The following is a 10,112-nucleotide window of genomic DNA, read 5'->3' as shown; positions in this document are numbered from 1 at the left end:
GCCTGGTTTCCAAGCAGAACCACTCCAACAGCAATGAGAATGTTGTCTTGGTTGTCAGCGCCGCAAGCCTGCCTAACCATATCCACCTCGCTTCGTTTCTCAGTAACCGCATAGGCCTACATGAAGATAACTTTATGATTGTAGACATAGGCACCGATACACTATGGTTTGTTTCTGATAACCCCTAAATTTTTACTTAACACGTACACACACACACACACACACACACACACATACATACACACATATATACTTGAGCTAAATGTGACGCTGGGTATCATGAACTCGACAGTAAAATAGACTATCGTGAGTTGGATTCCTGCGGAAATTTCAAGTTACACTCCTAACTTGTTAAAACAATCATCCGTTTTTTATTAACCCACATGGTATCGCGCACTCTTGCTTTGAAAAAAAAAAGACAGATGAAAGATAGGGCTTCAAATTAGGTCCTATGGCCTGAATATGTAAAATGTTTCTGCCAATACATGCGTCTGCCTGTAAACACAAATCTATGAGCCTACCACTCCAAGCCGATAAACTTTCGTAGGCATTGGGATAAACTTCCGCCATACTCGCCTCCATTTCCCACGGACTAATACAACTACAAAGTTTGCCTTAGATGACTTTTTCAACTTTTCCTCCTATCCTAACCACTACACACAGGTATAGACTTAACCGCCTTTAACAATGTTTAACAACGACAATAACAAAACAGCAACATCGTATTTGTACAGCAGCTGCTTGTTTAAGAAACTTTTTTATTTTTCTTTAGGCAGCACAGTGCTCACACGCTGTTCGGGAAGAGACCCTGTGTGACGTCAGCAGTAGGCCTACCAGTATTGTTGTTGCTTTTGTTGCTTTTTTCCTTTAGGGCAAGAGTAGATCTGCCCTCGTTTTTGAGGTACTCCGATCAAGGTTACCCGCTGAGAGCTCCGCCTCCTGGACAATTGACAGAGCGGCTGAACTATGGCTCCTGAAACTGGGTTAGATCCGAACAGGTTGGTCGCGACAGGAGGACGCAAAGGCTCTCCTTGCTAACCTTATAACAAATGACGGACAATTTTTTCCTAAGTACCGTAGGTGGACTTTGATGCGTCTGGTGCTTACGTGAGTATTTTTTAAACAATTTCCAACAGCATCGAGTGTAATTGCATGGAGGTAGCTCTATCGGAACAGTAAGGAATTTTAGAATATATTGGGATATTCTTTGCACAGTTCTATGGTGTAAGTCTGCTATTATACTAAAGTCATGCATTGTTATGCTCATTCGACTGATGTGATAATGCATATGTACGGTACGCTGGCGTTACCCGCGTGAAGTTAAATGTAAGTTGACATGCTATTGTTCTGAAAGGTATATGATCCTTCAGCTAAAAAGAGGGCATTCATATCCGAATTATGCAGGTAGGTTCCACGGGAATAGAAAGACTAGTGACGTAGTGTATATGAATGTAAGGGGATATGTTAAACGTGTAGCTACATATGGGGTAACCAGCCATTCGTATATCGTATGTGATTGGTATTATGCGTGTGTATGTGTGCGTGTTTCTGTGCATTGACGTCTTGTGTGTGGGTGACTCCGATGTCTTGTGCTATACGAGATCCAGAAAATATTTTTTTTTCTCAAATTCATTTTTAACCATGGTTGTATTGATTTTAGGGGTTAAGTTTCCACCCCCGCAAAAATCGTCGTGATGTGAGATATGGGATGACAGATCCCTAAGAGAGAGTAATATATGAGAAGTGAGATGAGATACCTTACATGTTGCACGGCCCCTTGGCAGAGCAGTTCCGAGAGAGCTGAAAGGGCTTTACCCTGCTGAAAGAAAACGGATTAAATGAATAATTGATTAAATAATCAAATGCATACATCGAGATTGATTACTTAATTAATGAACATTGACCACATTGGTGAATGAATCCTATAAACTTTGTGTACAAGCATTTGTTTCTGCAAATGTGTTAACCTTTGACCTTTCATCTTTTAATATTTCCCTCTTATCTGCTTACTGTCGTTACGCTGGCTGAGTTTGTTTCCCTAGGGGTGATCAGTACTAAAAATACGAAAGATAAGGGGAGCGTGAAAATAATCTTCACTAGATTTTCTGACAATTATCATCATTTCTCTTCCAGTCTCCATGATTGTATGCAAAGAACAGAAATGACACTGCCAAGGAACATTATAATGCTAGTAATCCCGTTCTCTTAGAAATTCTGGAATTGCAGTTAATGTTCGGGAGGATCCGCATCAGGTTTCAGTGGGCGATTGAATCATACAAGCTTTGAATAGTGATGAACGTAACCAGTATTCTTCAGCTTGTATGTAGTAAAAACTCAAAAACAATCACGCGCAACACTTCTACTGAAGATGAAGCAATCATTATACACTGCTGAAAGCTGACCTGGACTCATATTGTCTTCAAGGCAGTGTTGTGTCCTACATCTTTGTCCAGAAACACACACACATACACACACACACACACACACACACACACACACACACACACACACACATACACAAACCTAAAAAAAAACCAAAAGAGGAACTGGTCAGCGTGATTACGACATTGAGCCTTTACTGAGGTTGTTGACGAGGAAAGAGCAGTCCAGCATATTTTTAGAGAAAGTATCGCGTGATTATTAACGTGTCTTTGATTACCTGAAGAATTTTGCAGAGGAAACAAATTTTGATCTCTTAGGCCCGAATTCACGAAAGTGGTACAATTGAAACCATGGTTTAAACCATGGACAATTTGTATGGATCACCAAGTGTCGAATGGCCTATTTCGTTACGAAATCAGTCATTTCGTCTCCGAAATGATTACACCAAATGACTGATTTCGTAAAGAAATAGGCCATATGCGACATTTGGCGCTCCATACAAATTGTCCATGGTTTAAACCATGGTTTCAATTGTACCACCTTCGTGAATTCGGGCCAAAGGGTTGGTCTTTAGTCCAACCTTTGACTCATTTGATCCACATTCTCCTTCTTCGTCTTCTTTTAAAAAAGCCCCTAAAGAATCAATGACTTGACCTCAGTAAAATCAGTAGATTTTATCACACAGTGATGAAGTCTTCATTAACTGAATCCAGTTCAAGTATGATTTGCAGCAAGCACCGTGTTTTACAGCAAACTGTTAAGTGGTTCCTATTTAATGACATAAGTCTGGAAATGCGGGATTTCATGTGTACCTTATTTTGCCTCATTAATGCTGTATGAGGAATCAGGTCTAATGCCGCAGGCGGTGCTGCGTGTACAAAACAGATGCTGATAAATGTGTAACGTGCGTACGTTCTGGAATTGCATACGAAAGGAATCTATGTTTCATTATTGCGAGCAGTCCTCGAATCATTACGTTTGAATCAATTATAAATGCGCCATTGTCACTTAACTTTGATTCCAAATATACCTCGGAGTGTTCTTCTTCCGTGCCCATTTCCTTTTGTAACAAAATGCTTCCTCTCTGGTATTGGTTCTCACGACCTATTCCCCCCTCCCCCTTAATTTTTTTCCGACGGATATTGTTATTGTTATTGTACAAGTGCCTTCAACTAAGGAGTGTTTATGTTTGAAGCTCCTAGCTCCGACAAAATCAGAGAAGTCGATTGTCCATGGCGTGCCAAACCCAATTTCACTTGGGCCACGAAGTGATCCGAAAGCCAGAGCTCTTCCTTCTGCGTTTGTAGGTATTCGTAGAGACAACGAGAACTGGTCCCTTGACTTCCCATGTGATAAAAGGGGGAAGCGAAGTCAATTGAAGGAGACCTCCGAATGATTTTCAGATTTTTGCATTTGAACAAGTACAATTTAGTTATACTGTACTGAGGATAGAGTTTCAGAATTTCTTATAATTGGGATGAAGAATAAGAATATTTTCGAAATTTATAACAAATTGCAATGAACAAGTAAGATGACATGACAGGGTCACCATAAGAATGTATGCGTTGGGGCTCAAGGAAGCAGAACAAAAGAAGAAGGCACGCATGGATTATCCACAGGTGAACTCGCAAGCAAACGGCATTGTAATGGAAGTACACTGATACATTTCTGAAATATCTTTGTTCAGTGTAATTTGTTTAAGGCTTTTCAAAGTATCGTTTCTCTGCTGAAGAACCACAATAAATTCCATACAGAAATCTATACATGGAGTTGTCGATTTGTGTACTACATGAGATGACATTATGAAAATCGTCTGGAATGCCCCTTTAAATTCCTACATGTAGCCATTAATGGGTCGGTCAAACTTGGAAGAGGCCTGCTGATATATTGGTATTAAAGATCAAATCTTGAGGCAAAAATCATCGCTGTATACAGTTTGACAATTACTTCCCAGTTACTATTAGGTAACATCCTATCCATGACTTCTGCGCCGTTACGCCATTTCAAAGTCAATACGAGGGTCACAAACTTAACCCCTTTTCATATAGTTGCTTTGTTGTGAACTGCTTAAGTTCATGTTGATAGAGATAGATGGAGAAGACTTATCAGCATTTTAACCTTAGATCGATGAGTCAACAAGAACTCTTTCAACTATTTCACTTGGAAAATGTTTACTGTTGGACATTCAAGGGTAAAGTCCAAAGTGTACCCATTCTGCCACATTACGACGCTTTGTATATACGAATCTGTTCATGTCATTCGTTAAATGCAGGTCCAGATGATTGCTTGTGTATAGTGTCTATGACAAAAGGTAATCATCCATCCATAATGCAAGTGATTGACGTCACGGCAGATTGGATGTCTTCACGGAAAACAACATCACCCCATACCGTTTACACCAATACCATGCAGTCTGCAGAAAACCGTGTGGTTTACTGACAGGAAAATTGCTGAAACAGAAAATTATTAAACGTCCACTGTACTCGTCTACATTGACGACCTCTTAGCCGTTCATCATTCCGTAGGATAATGATTGTGACTTGTGGTTATTACCAAGGGTAGACTTCTTTAGGTCTAACAAAACTTTTCAGATGACACTTTTATATCATTTCACTACCACGACTGAATTTCCTTTTATATACCTTGGTCGACAAGAAACACCAAAATGCGTAAATCACGTTGTTCATTCACTTATCTTTCACTTATCAGTGATATTTGCAATGTTGCAGATAAATTACAGCTTATTTTGAATACTGGTGATGTCAGCGTGTTTATGTCTGAATATGTCTGCATACATGACGTTATACGCCGTTATACGTTTTAATTAAGAAATAAAAAAAAAGAAGATACAAATACCAAATGCAAATACTTAGAGTAATTTAACATTCTAAATGTGAAGATAAGACAGAGTATAAATTTGGTCTTCACAAACGAGGAAAGTGATGCATATATTACAGGCATATTGTTGTAATTCGTGGAAAGAAAAGTGACATAAAATCACAAGTTCTTTGTGCTATTTGGGTGTTATTAATGATAAAAAATCGTTCAAGGCATACACACATTAATTGATTTGATATTAAAAAATATTCAAAGTGTATCGAATCTTACATGGATAAAAATGTTTTCCATGCACATAATATTCAACTCATTATTTCTTAAGCCATGATATCAACCCAATTGCTTGGGCTAATACATAAATTACCCTATAATCAGATTATCTCGTTTGTAGTACAAGCTGTCAAAATAGTGAGTGTGTCATGCCATCTTACCTTTACTAAACACTTTGAAATTTTAATGTCTAAATATTTTCGAGCTGAATGATTATTATATTAGTGCATTCATGCATTATTGTGTTAAACAATTGTATTATTTCCAGCCTTCCATACTTGTTTCAGTAGAACAGGAAATCCTTTTATATTATTGGAAAAATCCTCTTAATTATCACCTACCTCTTAATAAAACAAATATTGGTTTAAACTGCTTTATACATAGTCCCACAAACTTGGAATAATTAGCATGTAGAAATCAAATTGATAAGTCTATCATTAGATATTTGTAACCGAAGATTTAAATTACATTGTTAATGAAACAAACGAGACTTTTGCATTCAGGTGTTATATTGTATTTACTATCTTTATCTTAATATGTATAGTTTGTTTAGTTTGGATTCTTTCCATATTTTCTCGAGTTGAATTTTGCTCTATTGAGTCAAATGCCCTTATGGGAATGGTGACAGCTGTTCCTAAACTTCGTTTCCCTGCCGTCTCCATCAATTTCTGATGTCGATTTGAATTTATGTATGTGCACTTTCTCAATATTTGATTTTTTTTTAATCAGATTGTACAAAATAAATATGAAATTGATAGTAAATTGAAGATACCATTACTTTGTGAATTCGAAAATAAGTAGCAATATAAGTAATCGAGTACATGACAATAACTTAAGAATTGTAGGTACAAACGAATGAACAAATATAATTTGGATTATACACTGGCGTTGTCTTCAGACTTCATTTTCTCATCATCATTGAAATCATGGGTAATCTTTTTTTCGTATACTATTCCAAAGTTTTAAAATCAATGTTGTAACAATGTACTCTGTCCTTGGGGACAAAACGCAACAAGTTCCATCCAATTGCGAATCTAAGACACAAAGAGAATTAAGTGAAGCTAAACTCTGCATGTTTTCGCACCTTATCAATTTGTCGTTGTTTTCAGTGCAGACGGATGTGATCCGGTGAATCAGGATATCCTTACGCCGTCGTTAACATCGGTATGGCTCACTTCAAGAAACACAAAAATGAAGACCTCCACCATCAAGTTATCGAGGAGAACAAAGGAGAAAAGATAGTGAGTAAAATGTCCTTCATATCATCTTTATAACGGTTAACATTGTAATGATCATTTTGCTACCTCCTTCCATCGAGATCATCAAATTCTTATGATTATCTGTAAACTTTAAGAAGTTAGAGCGAGTTTTAAGGCATTAGCCATTATAAATTTAAATCAATCAATGTAAAAAATGCGTTTATCATTGTGTATATATCAATTAGAAATTATCAATTTAAATCGATCAATGTAAAAAATGCGTTTATCATTGTGTATATCAATGTATCAATGTATGTCATTGGAACAACTTGGGTCAAACGTCTGGTTTGCCACATGGCGCGAAGAAAAATAGTCCCTTCCACTTCTTCCTTTTCTTTTCTTTGTTCGAGTGCTTCAGGCGTCTTTTGCATTTCACGTAAGATATAGAAAATGTAATTTTCACAGGCTAGGTGGTCCTTGTGTAGGGACAGAGAGGGGAAAAAGGGGAATTGTAAAATCTAACTCAACACTATTTCTTACTCAGCAAAGGGCAGACATAAATAAGATGTGGTAAAATCAAGTCTGACTTTTGAGAGCTAAGAAAATCTCTGACAGCAGCTTGCCTCGTATGATGGATGTGATATTGCTGTACCCTTGCCACACACGTGCTTCAAAGGTTGCAGCACTGTAACAAATTGCAGTTCAGAGCCAGTCTCAAGAGAAAAGTCCATGTGGTGAAAATATTTCTGTAAATCAACACGTAAAAAAGTCCCATGAACATTAGCTTAAATAGTTTGTTGTGTATTTCGATGTGTGCATTTGGATGCTAAGAAGAAATTGATTTCATGGACTCCATGGGGAAAGAAAAACACTTTCACCGTGAAATTTCCCACTATAAATAACGAACAACGAAATGCAATAGAATATTCATTTGTGTCCGGTACCAATTACTAAAGGCATTCAAAACGTTGTCTAGTTTTTTTTTAGAATAAAAGATAATATGTAAATATACATTCAAGATTGTTTGTTCATGTTTAATCTATACTGTCGATACTCAAATTCTTCATCAGACGCATTCACCTCATTTCACCCCATTACCTCATTGCTCTCAGTTTAGGGATTTTCCCCTGTAGTTGAAATTTACAAACATTGTGAACTGACAGACAGTTACACTCTTGGTAATGATTAAACAAAGTGACCCCACAAGCAAATCTCATTTTCAAGAAATAATCGCTGATTTGGCAGAAAGCCCAGTAAACTCTAGGAACACTAAAGTGTTATAACTGTTCAACAGGTGTTGGTATTTGGAATGGGTTGAGCAATCATCAGCCTCAGGGTCCAAAGATATCAGGCAACTTTTCATATCAGAATATATAGAAGTAGATTGGAATTGATTTTGATGGATATAAGGCATCATATTTTTTTCGCTTTTTTTTCACAAAGGTTATTCATCAATGATTTCAACCATCATAGGTTAACTTGATCAAGTAAATGTCACAATTAGAATGTCTCTCATACAACCAATATATATATAAACGAGAAATGAAAAATACGACTAGTTACTTCCCTGCCATTAGGCGACGTACTTTCAACGTCGTTGAAATCATAACAAAACGAGGAATTATTCCTTATTGCACAAATTAAGTTCTTTTATCCTTCCTTTGATTCTATATTTTAACAATTGTATTGTTTTATTTCCAATTGATGAAATCTTGCGTCGAGTTGATTTTTATTGTAAGTGATTGACAATTGCTCTACATCGACGTAAATAAGCACTGAATTGATCAGTGTTTTAGTAGTAGCCGTGTAGAAGAATTCATGGGTATACTCCAGCAGGATTCGAACCTACGACCTCCTGATCACCCGACAGGCGTCTTATCCACTAGACCACCGAGCTTCCGCTGACTGCCAATGCTAATAATCTTTATATCATCTAGCAGCGTGCACTGTGCTATTACTAAAATTTGATGTTTTTGCTTTTAGTATTATTTAAAGATATCTATATCTTTTTTATATACACGTTGTATGTATATGGGATTCTTCCAACATTTTACTCCCTTTCATTCTATGAATTCCCTTCTTCCACACATAAATCTAATTATGATGAGTAAATAACGGATTTAACTTTTATCATTTTCTCAAGGAATGCTGGGGCTACAAGAAGAGCGCTCTCCAGACAGCTCTAGTGTACGCCGCAGGAGTTTTAACCTGTGGAAGCCTGTTCATCATTGTGTTCTATTGGAAGCCAGATTGGGGTTTGCGTCTAACTCATACAAGGTGCTCACTTGGGGAGGCAGACGGCATAGTGGTGCAGGTATTTAAACCAAGACATCAGATCCGCCCCCCCCCCCCCCCATCAACAACCCTCATATCATGGAGAGTTATGAATTCAGTTTGTTGCGTGTCACTTCCCATCTGTTTGTATGACAGGACACATTTTGGCAAGTACGCTGGAAGGCGCCACATATATCGTCGGTTGAGAATGATAAGGGCGTTAAGTGACCACAAAACCCATAGTGTACGAGTAGACTTAAAGCCCTTCTCATTCTCAACAGACGTATTCTTCTTTGATTAAACACATACATGTTTAATGATGACGTATTGACGTATTACAATCTATCATGACATGTATTAAAGATTGCCCAAATTAGATTATTGACCTGTTGCCTATCAAACAAGTTAATATACAGTGTATTCCAACGGTGTAGCCAGGATTTAATCTTAGGGGGGGGGGGGGCGGTTAGTGTGCGAGGGAGCGAAGCGACCGAGCCCGAGCGAGCGGAGCGAGCGAGGGGGGGGGGGGGGGAGGGTGTGGGAGGGGGGTGTCTCCCCTCCCACGGTAAGAACTTTTTGCATTTTGATGTTGTAAATGGTGCAATTTGATGCATGCTTTTGCGCGTTTTATCGACGAGAAACAGTCCCCGCTTGTTTATGGTAGCAGTTTATTTTGATGTAGATTATTATTGAACAATTTGCCTATAAAAGGGTGTGATTTAGATACACTTCTTGTATTAATTCTTTTCACTGAATTTCATGAACGCGACTGAACCCTAGCGAGCGTAGCGAGCGAGGGGGGGGGGGGGGAGGGTGTGGGAGGGGGTGTCCCCCTCCCACGATAAGAACTTTTTGCATTTTGATGTTGCAAATGGTGCAATTTGATGCATGTTTTTGCGCGTTTTATCGACGTGAAACAGTCCCACTTGTTTATGGTAGCAGTTTATTTTGATGTAGATTATTATTGAACAATTTACCTATAAAAGGGTATAATTTAGATACACTTCTTGTATTAATTCTTTTCACTGAATATCATGAACGCGACTGAACCCGAGCGAGCGGAGCGAGCGAGGGGGTAGGGGAGGGTGTGGGAGGGGGGGGGGGTGTGTCCCCCCTCCCACGGTAAGAACTTTTTGCATTTTGATGTTG

General features: G+C 38.2%; 1 long non-coding RNA gene across 1 annotated transcript; it reads left to right on the top strand.

The window, feature by feature from the left end:
* Positions 1-906: 906 nt before the first annotated feature.
* On the top strand, positions 907-8,963 carry LOC139742767 (uncharacterized). Its single transcript, XR_011711721.1, has 3 exons — positions 907-1,107; positions 6,600-6,731; positions 8,833-8,963. It is a non-coding gene; the product is annotated as an uncharacterized lncRNA (long non-coding RNA).
* Positions 8,964-10,112: the final 1,149 nt, after the last annotated feature.

The sequence above is a fragment of the Diadema antillarum genome, unplaced genomic scaffold, assembly GCF_040938485.1.
Source record: "Diadema antillarum isolate AM-2024a unplaced genomic scaffold, OU_Dant_1.0 seq00001019_RagTag, whole genome shotgun sequence".
Taxonomy (NCBI): Eukaryota; Metazoa; Echinodermata; class Echinoidea; order Diadematoida; family Diadematidae; genus Diadema; species Diadema antillarum.
Note: the sequence above shows the minus strand (reverse complement) of the source record. Positions and strands in the feature narration are given on the sequence as shown.